At 36.2% G+C, this 23,166-nt stretch overlaps 1 long non-coding RNA gene across 3 annotated transcripts in view; it reads right to left on the bottom strand.

Annotated features, from left to right (window-relative positions):
- The window catches only part of LOC126829992 (uncharacterized), a 153,614-nt gene that overhangs the window by 94,932 nt on the left and 35,516 nt on the right, over window positions 1-23,166 (bottom strand). For all 3 annotated transcript variants that reach the window (XR_007683630.2, XR_007683633.1, XR_007683629.1), the window contains exon 3: window positions 9,707-10,066. This is a non-coding gene — a long non-coding RNA (uncharacterized LOC126829992). The remainder of the gene's footprint in view (window positions 1-9,706; window positions 10,067-23,166) is intronic.

Here is a 23,166-nt window from a genome sequence, read left to right as displayed (position 1 = left end):
TATTTATAGATTTATTAATTGACTGTTTTCGCTAACTTAAAAAATCGTGCAATATGAAAAATAAGGTAATTTATGTCTAAAACTTTTTATGGCATGTAAATAGAATGAATACATAGAAACATTTATAGTAAAATTTATTGCAACCAGTAACAAACTATCTCTTGATACAGGCGTATCTGTTTTATGGAATAACCAACCATTTAGTTTAAGATGTTGTACATATCTATATTCTTTAAAACAAACTATTTAAAACACTGTTATTTAAACTGGCTTTTAATAGACACTACATGTCCATCATTTTGATTTTTTTATTAATATGATTAAATTGTCACTTTGTAAAGTGTCCCTAAACAATTAAGTTACATGGAAGGGCGCACTATAATAATATATAGTGTATCAATATCGCCCATGCATCTGTTATCACTCGTCACTCCAGTCAGTTATATAGAGGGATAAATCGTGTTTTCCTTTTGCGTTCGTCACTTCCGATTGTTGAAACATTGATTACGAATCTATCGTAGCAATGATCTCTGTGATAAAATAATATTTGGAGCGTGTTTAACAAGTTCGATCACATATGTGATGATGACTGGCACCAATATTCTCCTTTTATATATGTATAACAGTAATAAAATTTCGATTTATAGTATTAATATTGCTTTGTCCCCTTTATTTGCAAAAACATCTCTCCAATGATGATAATAAATTTGAAATACTACTCCGTACCAGTTGGAAACGTAATTGTCTAAGGTCTAAATGAAATGTGAAGTTTAATCAAATCAAATTGGATTTGGGAACAGGGTAATGTATTTTTGCATAAAATTACAATGCTGTTTGTTTCGAATTTTTAACGAGCTATATGTTCTTTCAGCTATTATAAAAAACACATGCAATACACACACAGTGTACGCGATATGGTCAACGCTTCCCGAAAAGCTACCGATTTATCAGAATTTTCAAAGAAAAAATTGACAAATTTTATAGTTTAATATCAGTATCTTCTCAAATAAAGCAACAGAACAGTTTTCCAATACGTGCGAATAAGCTCGTGCACGCCTTTACATGTATAAATAGAATTGTTACCTGATCAAGGACACTGCCGACAACGTGCTATGCACGGACTATGCGTGAAACGCGAAGTCTGAAATGGTTGGGTTGACATTTGAATTATATTATTTTTTTGATCAGCAATCCGGTTATATAGTACAAATTTGAAGACACAAATAATAACTTGTCGGAAGACAAGATTAAGTATATTTACGAGAAGTATATTTACGAGAATCAGTATATTTACATGCGGCAAATTTGGCTTATTCGCTATATCCCCGGGGATATTCAAATTGGGGCCTACCTGTTCGATATCTATAAATGACGACATTGCATTTCGTGCGATAGATTAAGGTCAATATTTTTATTTTCATTAAATGCAACTTCATCTATAACTAGCGTGACGGTATGGTACGCAGTATAAACGCCAGGTATAGTCGTAACAATAGAATACAAGCCACGAAAAATGATTACGTGACAATTCGGGCGTATATGTTTCTTTGATATGTTATATCACGGGACAATTCTGTAATTATTATTGCATAAAAAAAAAACGGCTATTATAAGTTACAAGTTCTGGAATGAGGATCGTTGGATTGTATGCGATGTAAATTTAGTGAAAAGCTAAAGTAATTTTAGTTTAAATATATCATTTGTGTGGGAATTACCACTGTTCGGTTGGTTGTGTCATAGTATTTATCAATATGGAGATTTCTGTTTTATGGATATTGCTATAGAAGGTAGGATGCACAATTTACGCATCGTGGCGCGTTTTAAAAAAATTTGATAAATGTGAAACGGTGAGTGCGCGTCTTTTTAGTAATAAAGCAGAAATATATTTCGGGTGTAGAAAAAATAGTTTTTGCTGGTTTTACTCTCTATATTCCGGTGGATATTCAAATTGGGCGCTGATGTCTTGGTATTTATAAATGACGACATTGCATTCGCCTTTCCGTATACAATAGATTATGGTCCATATTTTCATTTAATTAAATGCAACTTTATAATATATGGTACGCAATACAAAAGACGCATAAGAGAAACGTAGATCATAGCGAGCAAACACGCCTATCTAAAGACCTGTCTTTAATTATACAAAGACCTGCTTAAATCACACGGTCGAATGATAAATCCCATGGTAAAACAGTTTTACTTCCCAAATTTTGATTTAACACGTACATGTCAGATAAAGCCTATTGGTCCTTGATTATACTCCTTTTGGTGCAGTTATCGCAACTAGTGAGAAAACAAGCCAATTAAACAATACACAACATTGACATTCATTTTTTACCGGTCGGTTAATTAACACACCTCTACTGAAAACGCACCGTCGCACAGTTTTTCACCCCTATCGTTAATTAACGCCCCTCAGACATTTTTCACCGTTGTTAATTAACACACCTTATTTACAGTTTTAACGCGGTAATACTGAGTAATAGTCGGGAAATTAATTTTCTTTCGATAGACGTACAAATAACAAGCCAAACAGAGATTTATATAAGGGCTGCGTACAGATCAACCACTTAGTAGTTCTCAGTGAAAGTGCCTACAAGCTAAAACCGTGATTTCTCGTACAATTAGGGCCATAATCCTTAAGTTCTGATCCGATACATGCCAATATCGCAAGGAACTGAGATCTTTTGGATATATACCTATATTTCAAATTTCACCAAAATCGAATGAAAATTGTGACCTGTATAGTTTCCACAATATATAAATATATAAATATATAAATATAAAGAATGTGGGGACCCTTCGGGACTAAATCTTATGAAATTTATTCTTAAGTGTGAATCCATTTCGATTTAAAGTGGTTCAAATATTATCCAACGTGACATATCATTTATGTCTCAGTCTGGATAAGTCATGGAAAGCCTAATTATTTGTATCGTAACATTTCTAACATATGCAAGTACAAATGTTAAGATACAAATAATTAGGCTTTCCATGACTGTGTGAAATAGCTTTATTTAACGTCCGCTTCCATATCACCTCGGTGGAAGCGGACGTTAAATAAAGCTATTTCACACACACAATTTCAATTACGCCTGATGAGTTGGAAATGAACAAAAATAGTTGCTTCATGAGAGAAATCTGGGACGGCTACTCCCCACTCATAGATTTCTAATTTTCTGTTCATTAGAGTCAAGTTAAGTCCCAAAGCATTGACCAATCTAAATGATTTCTGCTTGCTTAAGCAGAGTACTCTTTGCTTATCTTTGTGCACCATCAAGGCACTTCACTAAAGCACCCACACCAAGTTTGAACATTCAAGTTTAATTATGAGAGTTATTGAATTTAATATGAATAGTCCTTAAATTCTGATTTGTATAAAAGCCTATAATTTTTATGTTATTCACCAATAATTTATAAATCAAATGACCAACCACAACACTCTGTTAATGAATTTTGTATAAGCTTACTGTTAACTTCATTTCTAGCATGTGGTCTATATACAAATTGGTTCAATATTTATAAGTAATAGTCCTCAGATATTTGTAAGGTTTCTTCATATTACAAAATTATTGATTTTTTAAATGAATCACAGTTATAGATAGATATAATCAATATTTTGTCTCACAAATTGCAACATCAGTTAAAATGAAATTTGGTTCACACCAGGGTTCTTAATCCATTTTGAAACGAACTGGCCAGAATTGGGTCAAAAGAGGTACCGGTAGGAAATTGGTTAATCATAAGCTTCCATTCCCTTTAATATAACATGACTACAACAAAAATAATTCTTGATAATTTGTTATGGAGGAGTTTGTATTCTAATGTATGTGATTAGCACAAAAATAACAACAAATATAGGTAAAATTTTTGAAGTTCACATCAGTAATATTCCTGAATAAATTACCGTCTTCGTTAATTCCATGAAACGTTCGTGTTTCACCAGTCTCAGTTGATGATCTAAAATATTAGCATTATGCTATTACGGTTAGTATCGAGAGAGAGAGAAAGATGGGGTTTAACGTCCACTCGACACAAACTTGGTCATTTCGGGACTAACATATGGTTTTTAATTTTATTTCAATAACTCGCTTGCGCATAGGGGTCTTTAGCAGTGGGAGGAAACCGGAGGATCCGGAGAAAACCCACGAGGATGGACAGGCGACCCTACTCCTTGTCACTTACAACCGGGGATTCGAAACCACGCCAGTCGACTCAATGACAGACTTTATGATACAGCGTGCGCACGCTAACCATTCAGCCATCCAACTCCCCACTGTTAGTATCAGAAAATGCTGTGCCAAAATAAGCTGATAAGGCACCATGGCATTTCTTCATAGCACAATTTGTAGTTTTTTGTTTATTGAACTAGTCTTGTAACTTGCAAAAGTTTTTATTCATTCGTCCATGGTAGACAGACGGCACAATGATTATGTGACAACCATAACTGAAATGGCTTTAAAAATAAACTTCCGTACAACTCTTATATAGCCTTCAATAATAACAACAATATTTTTTTTAAATTAAGCCTCTGTCAACATGTGTATAAAATAAAAAATCATAAGGGTAAACGCTATTTAAAACTGGTTTATTTACCTAATTCCAACCGATATGTCACGTGTTATTGGAATTCGGCATTGGAGATACTGTTGGAAAAATATATTAATGAGTGTTTCTTAGTGTATTCAATGTTTTATCAGGGATTATATTCAATGAAGATTTAAATTTAACTAAGAACTGGTCAGTGAATCCATCAATGTATGATCCAGTTATTATTTTAATATCTACCGGTACCTGGAATTCATAAGGAGCGTGGAAGACGCTTGATTGGCAAAACATGCAGAGATCGTCTTCTATCATCACATGGCTTATTTTCACAAATTCAACCTATTGAACCTGATATGAATAATCAACTAGCTTGTTTTTTTGTAACCGGATTATCAAAATTACCGTTAAATGTGCTAATTACTCGGATTATGAACCATATGGTCGATTCTCACTAATGACTGTTATTGTAGCCGACAAGCAAGTTGATTGACTACTTAAATATACATATTGGACATTCGATAACGAGTTGGCAGTTCTCACTATAATAGTTGATCCACTATGAGACGAGAACTAAGCGAATGAAATTTTCGCCTAGCCTCTCTCATCATAATTACTAAAGTCAATACAATAAACAGCATAGTCCGGATTATCCATTTAATCGTTACATCGTGAGGGAAAGTTATGCAGTAAATTGGCTCACAATCCACTAAAGATCACAGTGATGCCATCTAGAGTTGATTATGGTCTGGATAAGTTAATTAAAGTGCACATAAGATGGTCCCGGAAACTTCGAGATACGTGTAGCCAATGGTTACTATATCCACTTTACGGCAAGTTCACGCCAATCTGGTTGAAATTAATTCAGTTATCTTCACTCAAAGTCGTAAAAATAGACCTTCCGTAAAAACGGCTTTGCCAATTATCGAAAACACTCTTAATCCCCTCAGACGCCAGTGACGTCACAGTGACTGAATGCATATTCGGAATGTTTATTCCTTAATTACCTATATACAGCCGGCGTGTGTATTCTTTAACGCCTGAAGGATTCCTTAATCCCCCTAATTAAATAAAACAATTGACTACGGAATAATTTGTTTTGTAATTCATTTTAATTTAAGATCCAATTTAGAGTGCCTACAACTTTTAAACTTTGAAGTCCTGAACTCTTAATTAATTTTTTACAATATGGAACTTATTGGACGAACACTTTTAATATGTAAGTAATATACGGGTCCAGCGATGTGGTGTTTACTGCGAGCACTTCGCTTTTCCACATAAAGTGTAGTGTCGTTAATATTTGTCATTAATTAATCAATCCGACTATAAAAGTTATACAGGCATGGGTCATAAATTAATTTCAAGTTGGTGTTAAGAGTGAGTGTTAGTGGGATTAAGAATGTTGATTAGGAAATGGTAGAATCATACACACACATATTAATTGTATAAAATAATTAAGTTTTACTAATAAGTTGTTTAAAATTACTATATACCCAAAAAACACATACTTATGGAAAAACAGCTACTTATTTATTTGGGCGACGTTTCGAAGAGTATTTTCTCAACGTTATCAAGCTAATACAGTCGCCCAAATAAATAAGTAGCTGTTTTTCCATAAGTATGTGTTTTTTATGTATTGCTCTACCCAGTTACTAAATGCCTCTTAAAGATTATTATCGCCATCAATATGGAGATGTGGCAGTAACCTCTATCAATACAGTCAACAGGTTAGAGGGAAAATATGTTAAGACGAAGTGTAACCTCACGTTCCTGATGCGATGCAGAGACAACAACATCATCCCCAAAGGTCTACGCCTCAAGTCCCCTGTCCAGTCAGCAGCAGCTATCAGAATACTAGAAAGAGCCAGCAAAGGACTTGTTAGGGAACGCATCCAACATCACCGAAACACCAAACATCGCCTTAGCAACCAGTATGAAGAAGAACTAACAGGACTTAGAGATCTCCTATCTCCAGCAGACTACCACCAACTCCGATCTAAACAGCTGAAATCGCTAGATGTTCTCAGAGAGACTACTCGTTCCAACCAACTAAAGAAGTTCAAAAACCTTAAAACCACAAAACCTGTTATTCCTACTACCAAAATAGCCAAAGATGAATACTTAACGAAAACAGTCATCAACCTCAGCAGTCGGAATCTAAGCGATGATCAGATCACACTCCTAAGTAAAGGACTAAAGTTTGTGCCATCCCACCGATCTGCCAACCAAGACCTTCTAATTGCGAATATCGAAAGAGGGTTGAGACAGCTGGCACCCGGTGGAAAGATTGACTCCCTGAGACATCAAATTACCGATCTGATAACCAAATCCAAGATGCGACGAGGTGCCCACAACCTGAACAAGTCCCAAAACACCGCCCTGCAGGAACTGAAGAAAGACCATAACATCACAATAGTAGCTGCTGATAAAGGGAAATCCACTGTTATAATGGATAAGACTGACTATCTCAACACGGTATCTCATCTACTGGCAGATAAAGCCACCTACAGGAGGATTAGGAAAGATCCCACCCACAGCTATAGCGATAAACATACTGCCCAGTTATTGAACCTGAAAGAACAAGGAAAACTTACCAACCCATTATTCTACAAGCTCAAGCCATCTCATCCCAGACCTCCATATGCCAGAGCCACGATTAAAACCCACAAGAATCCTATTAAAGCCAGACTCCTAGTATGCTCCAGAGACTCTGTATTTTATAATACAGCGCAACACCTGTCTAAACTCTCCCCATTAGGTAAAGAAGCCCCTTCGTTCATAAAAGACTCTAAAGATTTCTGCGAAAAACTACAGGACCAACCACAAGACATACAGATTCTATCGTACGATGTCATCGATCTTTTCACTAATATTCCTCGAGATGAAGCCATTGAAGCACTACGCCACAGATTATCTTCCCTAGAGAACCCACTTGACACCAAACTCAGCACGGAAGACATCATTAACCTCACTAAATCCTGCATTGATTCCACCTACTTTTCCTGGGGAGATGATTTTTACGAGCAAGTACATGGATTACCCATGGGAAGCCCCTTGTCCCCAGTCCTCAGCAAGATCTATATGACTAGTTTTGAAAAGGATGCCCTATCCACTTCACCGGTTCAACCTACAGCTTGGCTTCGTAAGGTAGATGATATTTTTGTCATTCTCAAACAGAATGAAGACCCCAACCTCCTCCTCATCCACCTCAACAACCAAAATAACAGAATAAAATTCACGATAGAAAAAGAACAGCACCAATCCCTCCCGTTCCTGGATGTCCTAGTTAAGAGATCTGCTGACAAACTAAATACCAGCGTATATAGAAAGCCCACACATACCAACCAGTACATCAATTATAAGTCGAATCATCCGCACAGCGTAAAGAAAGCTACTGTATCCACTTTAGCGCGCAGAGCCGTGAACATCTGCGACAAAGACTACATCAGAGCAGAACTTGATCACATTGAAACATCTCTAACCAACTTCAATAACTACCCCCGACAATTAGTGCAGAAAACTATCAAAGCCACCACCAATCCTCCTACAGATATTAGCCAACCTAAACCAGATAAACCACCAGTGAGAATAACAATACCTTTTCAAGGCAAACTATCGTACCACCTCAGAAGACTCCTAACCCCAACAGGCATCCAGGTAACATTTTCCAAAGGAAGAACTCGCAAAAATCTCCTGAAGGCCAGTGGCAAACTTCCCCCAACCAAACAACTGAACCCAAAAGAATGTGTTTCTGAAATAACCTGCACGTGTGACAAAAAATACATTGGAGAAACTAGACAGCCTTTAGACAAGAGAATCAGTCAGCATAAATCTAAATCCTCTACTACCAATTCAGCTGTGGCCCAACACACACAATCCAACCCAAAGTGGTTTTTAGATATACAAGAACTTTTAATTATTTTAAATCTGTTTTAAAGTGACGTTTAGATATACAAGAACTTTTTATTATTTAGTGTTTGTACCTAACTTCTATTTTTTATTTAAGTAAATAACTTAATTAAATCAACCTGTCCATAATATCATGCATTTTGTATTGGACGTTAAATTTGTAATAAACAACAACAACAACAACATTGACAGTTTAATCACTCACCAAACGGCACCAGGAACTCCACGAATGATCCCATGCAATTTTCGCGGCGAAGTTTAACCTCATTTACTACACCCGTAGTACATGGAACGGTACATGATAATAAGATACCAAGCGTTGATTGGCAGAGAAATGAGTGCGATCTATTGTACATGTTATGCATAGTCATCGGAAAATTCCATATTCACTGTAGTTGTTCTTTATGTATAGAAATGGTTATTATTATCATATATAGCTAATAATGAATATATCGACAAATGACTGGCACCATTTGTATTTCTGTACTTAAGTTTGGGGTATCAAGTATTACGGGGTTATCCAAATTACCGGTAAATGCGCTAATTTCTTGAGTTATCTTCATTTTTAAACAAAGGCAGCTTAAATTGATCTACGGCATGATACGGCATTTTAAATTCACTCTAAAATATTCCAATCACAAATGTCTAATCTATACCAATGAAAGACGATAATTCGGTGATTATGATTAGGCCAGTCACGTGGTAATTGGACCGTCAATAGACGCTTGTCCAGTTGCCGTGTGTATTGATAGTGCTATATTGTACATACAGTGAGATATTGTATAGATAATGTATATCCTATGTGTAGTGCCTGTGACGTCACCAGCCAATCAACCGGATTAAGGTCGTAATTGAAAAATTGAAAAGCGTTTTGGCGTGTCGGATACTTAAACGTTAACAGCAGACTTAATTTTAATCAGATTGGTGTGAACTTGCCGTAAAGTTGATATAGTAACCATGGGCTATACACACATGCAATTTAGATTTTTGATCTTACATGGTCTTTAATGTCTAATTAATAATTTAGATAACATTTCAGGCCTAAAGAAAGACCAGCAACAGACAGATTTAGCTCTTGTATAATGTATGTTTAATATGATTAATTAACAAGTAATAATTAACCTGTTGTAACAAAAGACAGTCGATTAAGAACAGTGGTTCACACATATTACACCAATGAAATCAATCAATATCTGTAAGATGCAATATATTTTTATAAATATAAAGGAAGTTTCAGTAGAAAAATACAAACCTTGTTTTAAACTACATTTTGACTCAACCTGGATTGAAGCTCGATCTGGAAAAGAAGTTCTATCTACACATAACCATGATACTTGAAAATCTTCTGCTGATACCTTAATAATGGTAAACACTTGCTGTTTTGGTTGTTGGGGTTGACTACTGACACTATAAAGTGAAGAGTTTGTAGATATACATGTACCAACATCTCCTCCTGTTGTTTTAAAACAATTAATTACATCAACAGGATTAGTTTCATCATCCCGAAACCAATATATATCATTTGTTACAGGACCGTTTACATTACATGTTAGAGTTTGTGGCTGTCCTATATTAGTATTAGATTCACAAGATACTGTCGTCTGTGCATCACCTAAAATGAACAAAATAACTAAATTACATGTAGAAGAATGTGCATTTAATATTTGTTTGGATATAACTGGGTATTTTTTAAAAAAAGAGGGTGCCATGCAAGATATACCCACATTTTCAAGAGATGGACGGAAAACATTGGAAATTGATAGAGCTTATCATCCCAATGCTTCACATCGAATTTGAACAAAGATAGGTTGCGTGCAATGAAACATACGCCCACAGCAGCTAAATCGTCCGAGCAGTCGACAAGGGTTGTAACACATTTATTCTTTTGTAGATAATTGTTGAAATTTGACCGGCTTTTTCATTTTACTAATTCAAATAATGCATATAAATTTCATACAGTTTTGCCATTTGAACGTTCACAAGTTCAACAAATTAAAATAAGGGCCATAAATTTAGAAGTAATCGACAGAAATTGCTGACATTCAATACAGATTGGATGATAACTTTCATCATATGAGCATTCACAAGGTTTAACAGGTTCCAAATGCTGGTTTAAACAGTGAATAGAAATTAACCAATTGTAATTGTCTCTTAACAGTTTCGAAACACTTTTGTTCACACCCAGTTTCGCACTGGCACCAACCACCATAAACCCAATTAACTTCGATTCTAAATTAGTTATTCCTAATTCAGAAAAATGCATCACGAAGGCAGTTAGTTATTCTATAAAGTACACGTAATACTTTTTCCTGAACTGATCACACTGCCAGACGTAGATATAGATTCGTTGTTTATGCAAACAACAGTTTCGGACAAGTGCCCAGGAGCAAACACACACCGGGAGTCAATTCAAACTGTCACACCGATAAAGGTCGATGATGGCCATTTGAAATGGTTACAGGGTGATGTTCGTAAGTCAAGGTCAAATGTTTAAAAACTGACTTTGAAAAGTTTGAGTTCTCTGCATCTTCTCTGCTTTCACCCCGGATATTAACCTCGAATATACAGCAAGAAGAAAGGGCGTAGCACATATAAGCACAATGGTCCAGAGCTCGATAGGAATTTTGAAGTCAGGGTCAGCGTCAAGGTCACATTGATATTCATATGTAAAGGCCAACCCAAATAGTCAACGCCAAATAGTTGTTTATAAAAAATAGTGGCTTAGCGCAAAAATAATACCAGCGGCTGCCAGGCAGGATACGCCCACATTTTCCAGAGATGGATAGAGAAGAAAGTAAAAAGAAAGTGATTTTTCCTACAATCAGGGGCCATAATTCAGGAAATTACAATTCGATATGCGCAAATATCGAAAAGAACTGAGATTTTTGGATTATAAACTTACATTTCAAGTTTCAACAAAATCAGATAAAAATTGTGACCTCTATAGGGTCCACAACCTTGATATACTATATTTTTAACCTATTTGAGAAAGAACGGTGGCCATTTTGTCTGTCAATTTTGTCAGCCATCCTTAGGGTGTAACGGTGATATACTAAAACGTTTTTTTAAATCATTATGACCTCTATAGGGTCCACAATCTAAAAACGCTATTTTTCGTACAATCAGGGGCCATAATTCAGAAAGTTATGGTTCGATATGCGCGAATATCGAAAGCAACCGAGATCTTTGGGTTATTAACTTACATTTCAAGTTTCAACAAAATCGAATAAAAATTGTGACCTCTATAGGGTCCACAAGCTAAAAACGTGATCTTTCGTACAAACAGGGGCCAAAATCCATGAAGTTTTGTTCCGATACATGCCAATATCGAAAGTTTCGTCAAAATCGGAATCGGATAAGAACTGTGACCTGTAGAGTGCCCACAAACAAATTGTGCACGGACGGACGCATAAAAACATATGAAAATTATTATTATTATTACAAACTGCAGTGTTAGGCAGGAAGCACAGTGTGTTGGAATCTGTCTTAGTGTCTTGTTATTCGTGTCTAAATAGTCAACAAAGAAAATGGCGTCGAACGGATAAACTTATCTCTCCTAATAGAAGTTAAAAGGTCAGTAAAATACAAAGTTATTGATCGATTTGGCTGAAATTTGGTGTGCGATCATGGCTAGTCCCCCTTAACATCCCCTGAAAATTTCAAGTCTCTAGAATCACGGGAACTGGTAGAGGAGCGAAAGTACAATAGCGCCCAGCAGACAACATGTTTCATGTTGAGTTTTGTCCCCCCAATCGGAAATACATATCAGTTCATTTACTATGTCTGGATAAGCGCGACCGCAAAAAGCTGACTGTCGAATAATAATAATTATAGAAATGGAATGTGTTGTGAAATGTAGTAAAGAATGGATACTTTCGTACTTTCGATATAAATTTTGTCTTATTCCGAATTGAAAGTTGGTGAATCTATTGTAGAAATTTAAGGTATATCAGATAAAAATGATTCGAAATTTGATCGATTCCGAACCAGATTTTCGCTAATTAATTTTTTCATTGACTCACAATAGTGCCCAAAGGGGATCGCAAACTGTGATGCGAACCCAGTTATTTTGTTCCCTGCTACTCTTTCATTTATCAAGTTTTATTTTACATGAAGACTTTTATTAAAGCTTATACCTTGTCCAACTACTAATGAAAATTAATGCCAGGCTAGTGTCTGACAGTATCCCAGTGATGGGATTTGAAAATCTTTCTTGTCCGACAATTTTACCTAAAATAAGTGACATAACTCTTATCGTTATTTAAGCAGACAGTTTTAGACCACAAAAATCTTGTGTCAACAAAATATTCAAATTCGTACGTAATAAAAAAAATAGGTACGCCTTGTTATTATTTATATTTAATTCCTGTGCGGTATTCAAATTTATGTCAAAAATTTTCCTACCAAAAATTAAAAGTTGTAATACGATAGAATGAAAGCGTCATGCTAACTTCTGCCGACCCATACTTTTTATCAAATTCACGCCATTAATATTCCTCCAAAATGAACATATTTTTCAAAATCTAGGTTGACACTTTTTTCAGCAGAAGTCTGTTTTGACTAATATACAGATGTTGGTAAAAATATTTTTTTGGGCAGTAACCAACGCTCCATGATACTAATGATACAGAGCTAGCTACATCTGATTGCATGTGCTCAAAAGTGTTCACAAGCTAAAACCAGCGGTTGCCAGGCAAGATATGCCGACATTATGAAAGAGATGGATCAAGAACAAAAAAAAGAAATTTTTCGTACAATCAGGAGCCATAATCCAGGAAGTTATGGTCTGAAATGTATGAATATCGACATGGACTGATATATTTCGGATATAAAAATATATTTTATAATCAGTTCAAAACTGTGACCTCTACAGGGTCCACAACTTTGAAATACCAGATGTTTACACTATATGTGTACGAGGGGCGACCATTTTGTCCAGCAGTTTTGGTCTGAGTGTCACAAAATCAACCAAAATTACGGTGTAAGGGTGATATATATTTGAATGTTTATTTAAATCGGATAATAATTATGACCTCTAGAGGGACCACAAGCTAAAAACGCTATTTTTCTTACAATCAGCAGGGGCCATAATTCAGGAAGTTACGATCCCATATGTGTGAATATGGACAGGAACCAAGATCTTTGGGTTATAAACTAACATTTTAAGTTTCAACAAAATCAGATGAAAATTGTGACCTCTAGAGTGTACATAAGCTAAAAACATGATTTTTTGAACAATTAGGGGTCATAATCCATGAAGTTATGCTCCGATACGTGCCAATATCAAAAGTAACTGAGATCTTTGGGAGATAGACATATATTTCAAGTTTCGTTGAAATCAGATAAAAATTGTGACCTTATACAGTGTCCACAAACAAATTGTGGATGGACTGGGGCAACGTCTTTATTCTATTTAGATATTGATACTTCATATTGCTATAAACTAGCGTCAAGCAGATGAAAACAAGCATAGATGGTGTCAAATTTATTGTTATAAAATGGAAACAGTGCAAATGGCGGCTTTTCGCAGTATTTCCAAACTTAATTCTTGCATTTAGAAATGAATAATTAAATGTATGTGACGTGAATTTACCGAACATAAAATAGTTTTTCTTGCTACTTGTCTGCAAACATTTCGAGCCAGGGCTGATTTTTCAATTGAGAACCCCATCACGGTTTCACCAGAGATCGCATGACCTTGTAAAGGAAATGTGTTTCCTGTATAATATTTTTAGAAAATGGAGTAAATTTATCTTTATACTATAAACAGATGAAAACAAACATAGATGGTGTGAAATTTATTGTTATAAGATTGGCTGCGAGTAACTGAGCTACAGAGCGAAATTCAAGCAGTGCAAATGGTGGCTTTTCTCAGTATATTCTTGCTTAAATCTTGCATGGAAACAAATAATTAAACAAGACCGCCATGTTGTGCGACAGCACATGCAGAATCCCTTCACTCAGACATCTGAGACAGCACGTCAGACAGTGGGAACACACAGAAGACCCATCAGTACCAATACCAGGGCTAGAAATTCGACATTTTTTGGTGAGAATCTAAGGAGGATTCTCATATATGGCATCTGCGCGAATCCTCCAAATGTTAATTGATAATACTGTCTAAAAAACAAAATTGTGTTTATTGTGTTAATCTAAAACATCAAAATACAAGAACAATGATAAAAATAGAACAATCATATGGATTTTTTGGTAAAAACTTAAATCGTGTCAAAAGTAATATCCAGAAAATGCCTTAGTCAAAATAAGTTGATATGGCATCATAGAGCTGGGCGATATTTCGGTTTTTCGATATAAAACCGTAGCAGAAATAAAAACCGTCAAAAATACCGTCTTCAGAAAAAATTGAAAAACCAATTTAGTATTTTTGCATTGCATAATGCATTTTCAAGACAGTATGCGCTTGAATGAGAAAAAAACGATATTCCTAGGGTAAATGAATAGCATCCAATTGTATACCCGTAGTTTAAAAACACACACGGCCGAAAGAACACAAGCTATTTTTAAATATTTTAATGGGTTTTTTTGTGCATCCTTCATGTATATATTGTAATTTAAATAAAATATCATAATTAATATACTGGAAATTAAAATTGTAATAAACAACATAGGCCAAAATTTTTAGCAAGTCTTCATGGCTATAGATAGATAGATAGATTGATATGTTAAAAACTTTTAATAATATTGGCTAGAAAGTGTCAATCAAGTGAATACTCCGGGGGTATTCCCAATTTTTTATGCATGTTTTTTTTTTTACATTTAAAAAGTTAGGTTGCCAGGCAACGAAACATACGCCCACAGCAGCTAAATCGTCCGGGCAGTCAACAAGTGTTGTCGCATATTTTTACTTCTTTCGGTAATGAAACATTTATAATACACTCATGAAGTAATTATCATAAAACCATTAGAATTTGTTTGGTTTTTAATATCATGGATTTAACTGTTCAAGTCATAAAAATTCATTGAAAATCAATATACTTGTTCGTCTCCAGCTCTTAAAAACTCTGTGTATCAATCTGAAGTCAATCGGATGATAACTTTAGCCTCTAGAGCGTCACAAGATTTTTCAAAGTGATCAAGGGCCATAACTGTGACAGTAATTATTGAAAATCACTGAAAATTAATAGACTTCTTTGTCTCATGACCTTAAACACAGTGTATAAATTTAAAGTCAACCGGATATTGACTTTGGCTTCTAGAGCGTCCACAAGATTTTTCAAAGTGATCAAGGGCCATAAATCTGGCAGTAAATATCGAAAATCACTGAAAATGAATAAACTTCATCTCATGACCCTAAACACTGTGTATAAATTTAAAGTCAATCGGATATTAACTTTAGCCTTTAGAGGGTCCAAAAGATTTTTCAAAGTGATCAAGGGCCATAATTCTGGCAGTACTTATTGTAAATCGCTGAAAATCAATAGGCTGCTTCGTCTCATGACCTTAAGCACTGTGTATAAATTTAAAGTCAATCGGATATTAACTTTGGCCTTTAGAGCGTCCACAAGATTTTTTTAAGTGATCAAGGGCCATAACTCTGGCAGTAATTATCGAAAATCGCTGAAAATGAATAGACTTCTTTGTCTCATGACCTTAAACACTGTGTATAAATTTAAAGTCAATCGGATATTGACTTTAGCCTCTAGAGCATCCACAAGATTTTTCAAAGTGATCAAGGGCCATAACTCTGGCAGTAATTATCTGAAACCGCTGAAAATCAATAGGCTTCATCGTCCCATGACCTTAAACACTATGTATAAATTTAAAGTCAATCGGATATTAACTTTGACCTGTAGAGCGTCCACAAGATTTTTTTAAGTGATCAAGGGCCATAACTCTGGCAGTAATTATCGGAAATCGCTGAAAATCAATAGGCTTCATCGTCTCATGACCTTAAACACTGTGTATAAATTTGAAGTCAATCGAATATTAACTTTGGCCTGTAGAGCGTTCACAAGATTTTTTGAAGTGATCAAGGGCCATAACTCTGGTAGTAATTATCGGAAATCGCTGAAAATCAATAGGCTTCTTCGTCTCATGACCTTAAACACTGTGTATAAATTTAAAGTCAATCGGATATTAACTTTAGCCTCTAGAGCATCCACAAGATTTTTTGAAGTGATCAAGGGCCATAACTCTGGCAGTAATTATCGGAAATCGCTGAAAATCAATAGGCTTTTTCGTTTCATGGCCTTAAACACTGTATATAAATTTAAAGTCAATCAGATATTAACTTGAGCCTCTAGAGCGTCCACAAGCAATTGTGGACGACGGACGGGCAGATCAACGGACGGACGGACCGACCGACCGACGACAATATACGACCACATTTCAATGTGGGTGTATAAAAAACTGATGTTATTGACATTTTATAAAATATCGCAATATATAGTGATTATATTGCGGTATTTTTTTTAAAAATCTCGATATCTGTTTCCAGGGATACGGCCCAGCTCTACACCATGGCATTTCTGTAGTCTTTTGTCCATCATGTAACTAGTCACGTAACATGCAAAAGTTTTTATTCATTCGTCGATGATAGACAAACGGTACAATAATCACGTGACAACCACAATTGAAACTGCTATAAAATAAAATTCGTACAACTTTGATATAGCTTTAATAATATTTTTTAAATTAAGTTCTCTGCATGCGTATAAACATTATTTAGATCTGGTTTATTGACCTAATTCCAACCGATATGTCACGTGTCATAGGAATTCAGCATTTGAGATTCTGTCGGAAAAATACCCATGTTTCTCTTTCTGTGTTCTACCAGGGGATTATATTCAATGAAGATTTAAATTTACCTAACAACTGGTCAGTGAATCCATCAATGTATGATCCAGTTATTATTTTAATATCTACCTGTACCTGCGTTTCACATAGCATAGAAGACGCGCGATTCGCAAACCATGCCGATATCGTCTTTATTCACCACAAGTATTTTACTGAACCTTTTATGAATTATCAGTAAGCGTGGGTTTTTTTTTTTACCGGATTGTCAAAATCAGCGTTAAATGTGCTAATTACTCAGATTAAGAACCATATGAGGTATGACTGTTGTTGTAGCCGACAAGCAAGTTGATTGACTTTTTTTATTAACAAGTAATAATTACCCCGTTGTAATTTAGCCAAAAGTAGATTGATTTATGATACCATAGTGGCTGATTCATTGTTTTACCAATCGGTTAGATTAAATGTCAGTCGGCTAAAGCCGACAAAATACAGCCAATTCGCGTGAATTTCTAGCCCTGTGATACAGTGCGCCAAAGTCTCACCAGAGAGAACATCCATTGACGTAGACCTTACCACGGACCAATCCTCAACCCTCGCCATCGATGTGAACGTCTACAGTTTGCCCAACAACACCAGAACTGGCGACACATGCAATGAAGATCTGTTCTGTTCACAGATGAGAGTCTGTATTGCATATCAACTGCAGATGGCAGGACCAGAATATGGTGTCGACATGATCAAGCTCTCAGATACCACATCATACCACATTTTGCACGTCATCGAAACAACATTTTCCAGAATGACAACGCCCTTGCCCACACCACCAGAGTTACTCGGGACTCTCTACAGCAGAACGGTGTCAACATTATGCCAGTCCGGACTTAAACCCGATTGAACATCTTTGGGATGAAATTCCGAGGAGACTTAATAATGTTCAACCGAGACCAACACAGCCGATGGATTGCCCCAGGCTTTTCTGAGAGTGTGGTTCCAGGTGCCAGTGGCGTTCACTCCACTCCCTGTACAGACGCTGCGCTGCTGATAATGACACTCACAGGGACACATCAGATACTGATGTATAGACTGTGCACAGACTCTAAACCTTCTCGTAATGTCTTGGAATTGTGATGAATTAATCACTACTGTATCAACATACTGTTCACAAAAAATTGCTCTGATCCATTTAGTAAGTCGTTTCCTAGAATGATTAATTGATTAGAGTGTCTCTCTGATTTTGAAAAAAATCTGGCCACTCCTTGAGATTTTCCCCCCACAAATATTGTTTCACTTCTTAAGTTTTTTTGTGCGAACATATTGATTATGCCAATTTAACTTTAGATTGTATTTCACCGTTTTTATAATCTTTGTATTCTTTACTGTGTTTCTCGAGCTATAAAGCCAAAGTATACTGGCACATACGCTTGTTAAGTACTATACAGACAATATTTTGTTTGCTGAATGCTAATCATTCAGTGTCTTCTGAAGTGACGCCCCCAAAAACCTGCAAAACTGTGGAGATATTTGGTCTCAGACCAGGGATTACAATAACAAGTACTTCGATATCTGTTATACTACATCCAAGATGGACTCTTAACTAATCTAACAAGGATGCAGGCGGAAGTATCAGGGAATATGATAAACGGTATCGCATCACAGTTTGCTGAACAAAAAAGAAGGAAATGGGAATCAAATATTAAATTGATTAGCAGAAAGTTATCAAATTTAATGGAATTTGCGAATCAAGTTTCTTGTCCCAAATTAAGCGTGAAAAATGTTTAACAAACACGATTTATCGTTACACTGCGTACATACAGTCCCTTTGATGTCGTTCGACGAGATTAAAAGAAGAAAAAAATTAGTCAATAAACTAATTGTAAGCTAATCGCGTTTAACAGTCATTCAGTTCTCGATCTAATTAAGTAATTAGTACAAATATTAAATTTGATAATTCCTTAAATATACAAGCTTGATAATTATTCACAAAACAATAATTATTATCTGTAACCATTTCCCTTCGTAATAATTGACCACGTGTTCCCATCTGCCATCACACAATATTTTAATCATTTTCCATTCACTGAACAACAAAATGTATCCATCCGAAGCGCGCACTGTTATTAGCTACATGTATACACACCAGTTTAATTTTTATTCGTTTAACAAACTACTTTGGTGATCTGAAATCCACTTTCATATCCCGATCTGCGTCCTCAGTTTAGATGACCCAGTTTTCTTATTTAGTAATTATTTAACTTAACTGTACATCTTTTTAAGAACTTTAATTTTGTTATTATGTAGCCCATATTGTTGTTGTAATGTATTTTCGTAACTCTGTCCATACACGCACTGTTGTTGGCTCGCTGTTCATTGGCTGCACGTGCTTGTGATTGGCAGGAACAGTAGGTGTGTCTTACACCACGTGGTTACGTCACATGATTTTAGGTATATAGTACCTTGTTTTGCACAGTAGCAGTGTAGTCGAGTCGTGATTAGCAGAGGTAAGACAGAGACCAGTTCTTCAGTCGATTTCACTGACGAGTTTGACCCCGACTTATAGGGAGCGATTCAGAGAGCCCTTCTAGGAGCGAAAACGAGAGCCCGATAAGAAGCGTTATAGAGAGCCCTTCTAGGAGCGTTGTTAGAGAGCACGATTAGGAACATTATAGAGAACTCTGTTAGGTGCGAGAGGCGACGAGTGTTGGACGGGAATGATTTATTTTTGTATTGGAAGAATAATAAAGATAGTTGCTGATTAATCTGGTGTTAGTCTTTCTGAGCCAGCTGTTCCACACCTCTACAGTAGTGAGCCCTAACAGAACTAAAGGATAGAGCCGGGCCCACTCTACCACAGTAATCTGCTCTATCCAGAGATCCAGTTCACTACACTACTTTGCGACTAAAATGGCACTTGGTTCATTTTGGCGAGAAATAGGTCACATGGACAAATAACAACAACTTGGCAACAATGCATGCACTGCATACAAGTGTTGATGCTACAATTCAATTTTAAAATACTGTTTTATAATGAAAACAATCAATGTTTCGGCAGATATTTTGCTGTCATTTTCTGCTGTGTAACCCTCGCTAGCCTGGAGGTCGGGTGTTGGATCCCTGCATTGGCCGAGAAAGTTCACCCAGATTTTCCGGTGTGGTTCCCCCTTGTCAGTGATGTAGGACGGAAGGCCTGACAAGGACAGTTGTCTAGTCATTCGGATGAGATAAAAAAACAAGATCCTGTGTACATATTGGCGTGCACGTAAAAGATCCATTGACAGTTGGAATTCGATATAAGAGTAGGCCGTAGTGACGCTGTCCGGGCAAAATTTCCCTCATAGCACACTGTATGGCGTATGCCCGTCTTCATTAGACCAGTTCGGAGCAAAACAGTAGGACGTTCAATCCCATTTCATTTCCACAGAAACATTAATTGTCGGCCATTGATTAGCACTTTATTTTAAAACATCCAATAACTGCTAATCAATTTATTTTTCTTATTATATACCCTGGCACGTATTGCTCTTTCAAAAGTTAAGTCTTTCTACTCTAAAGCCAACATTCCCATGATAAGAAATACACATTCAAAGTTCCAAGACGATCCATTAAGAATTGTGGCTTGTAGACTACAAACAAACAAAAGATAGGTTGCCAGATAACGAAACATACGCCCCACAGCAGCTAAATCGTTCGGGCAGTCAACTTTTTTCGGTAATGAAACATTTATAATACACTAAAATCTGATTAAGAGCAACAACTCATGAAGTAATTATCAAAAAACCATTAGAATTTGTTTGGTTTTTATAAAGTTCTGCCCCATGCTAACGTTTTGGATACAAAACTTTTAATATCATGGATTTGTTCAAGTCATAAAAATTCATTGAAAATCAATATACTTGTTCCTCTCAAGATCTTAAACTCTGTGTATCAATCTGAAGCCAATTGGATGATAACTTTAGCCTTTAGAGCGGAAATCGTTGAAAATCAAGGACCATAACTCTGGTAGTAATTATCGAAAATCGCTGAAAACAAATAGGCTTCTTCGTCTCATGACATTAAACACTGTGTATAAATTTAAAGTCAATCGAATATTAACTCGATTGGTCCAAAATCAAAATTTGGCAAGATTAAACAACCTGTGTCTATCATCATAGGTGATGCCACTGTCACAACAACAATTAAGGTCAAGAACCTTGGAGTCTGGCTGGACAAACATCTTATAATGAAAGATCAAGTTTCACATATCACAAAAACTGCAAATCTGCATCTGCGAAACATCAGTAAAATCAGGAACTATCTAAGCCAAAATGCAGCAACTAAATTAATTCTGTCACCTGTAATCTCACGGATCGACTATTGTAACTCTCTTTTGGCAAACATCTCTCAGCAGCAATAGATGTCTCCAGATTCTGCAGAATACTGCAGCCAGAATAGCAACCAAGACAAAGAAAAATGACCATATTACACCTGTACTAAAATCTCTCCACTGGCTTCCCATATCCTCAAGAATAGACTTCAAACTCTCCCTGCTCGCCTACAAGTGTCTCCACAACCTTGCCCCAGTCTACCTATCAGAACTCCTTCCTCTCTACCAGCCACCAAGGTCACTTCGCTCACAGAACCAACTTCTCTTCACAGTGCCTCGCGTCCACTCAACATCCTTTGGAAAAAGATCCTTCTCTTACTCTGCATCTATTAAATGGAACTCTCTGCCACCCAACATCAAGTCCTGTCACAACTTCTCTACATTCAAGACTCAACTGAAGACTTTCCTCTTTAAACAAAACTTTGAATAGATAACTAAATTCTACAGCTACTTTCACATCTACACCGCGCACAGAGCACTCACTTGGGTGGATGTGGCGCATTATCAAATGCAATATATTATTATTATTATTATTATTATTATAACTTTGGCCTCTAGAGCGTCCACAAGATTTTTTCAAGTGATTGAGGGCCATAACTCGCAGTAATTATTGGAAATCGCTGAAAATCAATAGGCTTCTTCGCCTCAAGACCTTAAACACTGTGTATAAATTTAAGGTCAATCGGATATTAACTTTGGCCACAATTGCTTGTGGACAGCGGACTGACGGACCGATGAACGGGGGCGACGACAATATAAGACCATATTTCAATGTGGACGTATAACAAAACTGGGAGTGGCTCTGCCCCATGAGGGGGAGGGCTTTCACCAAAAGAGAGAGAGAAATGGGGTTTAATGTCCACTTAACACAAACTAAGTAATTTTGGGACTAACATATGGTTCAATTTTTATTCAATAATTTGCTCGTGTGTAGGGATCTTGAGCAGTGGCAGGAAACCAGAGGACCCGAAGGAAACCCACAAGATTGGACGCGCAAACCTACTCCTTGTCACGTACAATCAAGAAATCGAAACCAAGCCAGTGGACTCAATAACAGACCTTATGATACAGCATGCATGAGCTAACCATTCGGCCATCCATTAGATAAAGAGTTGGCAGGTCTCACTATAATTTTTAAAAACTAGACAATGTCAAGGGAATTGCGGAGTGCGGGTGACCCCCATACACCCAGGAAGATTTATTGTGATGGAATTTTCTAGCATTGATAATTATATTTTGAACAGAGGTTATGTTTTTAAATACAAGTTGTTATACAAGTTATAAATATTTACAAATGTCGACAAGTATTTGTATTGGAATACCGTAAGTAGTTTTAGACGAAATCAAAAGTTTTACTTTTCCGTGCGATTATCACAATGACTATATAATATGACTACTATTATTTAGCAGCAGATGATGTCACTCAAGAGTTTGGAACTGGGAGTTTTTTTTATCTCCATCCATATATAGTCGATGTGGCCGAGTGTAAGACCCAGGCCTGACTTCTGCAGAAAAAAAGTATTGACTTGTACCCCGAAAAAAATGGTATACCATAATAAAGATTAAACATAATAAATTTCATCAGTTTTTTTTGT

The sequence above is a fragment of the Patella vulgata genome, chromosome 8, assembly GCF_932274485.2.
Source record: "Patella vulgata chromosome 8, xgPatVulg1.2, whole genome shotgun sequence".
In the NCBI taxonomy this organism is placed as follows: Eukaryota; Metazoa; Mollusca; class Gastropoda; family Patellidae; genus Patella; species Patella vulgata.
This window is presented reverse-complemented; position numbering and strand designations above follow the sequence as displayed.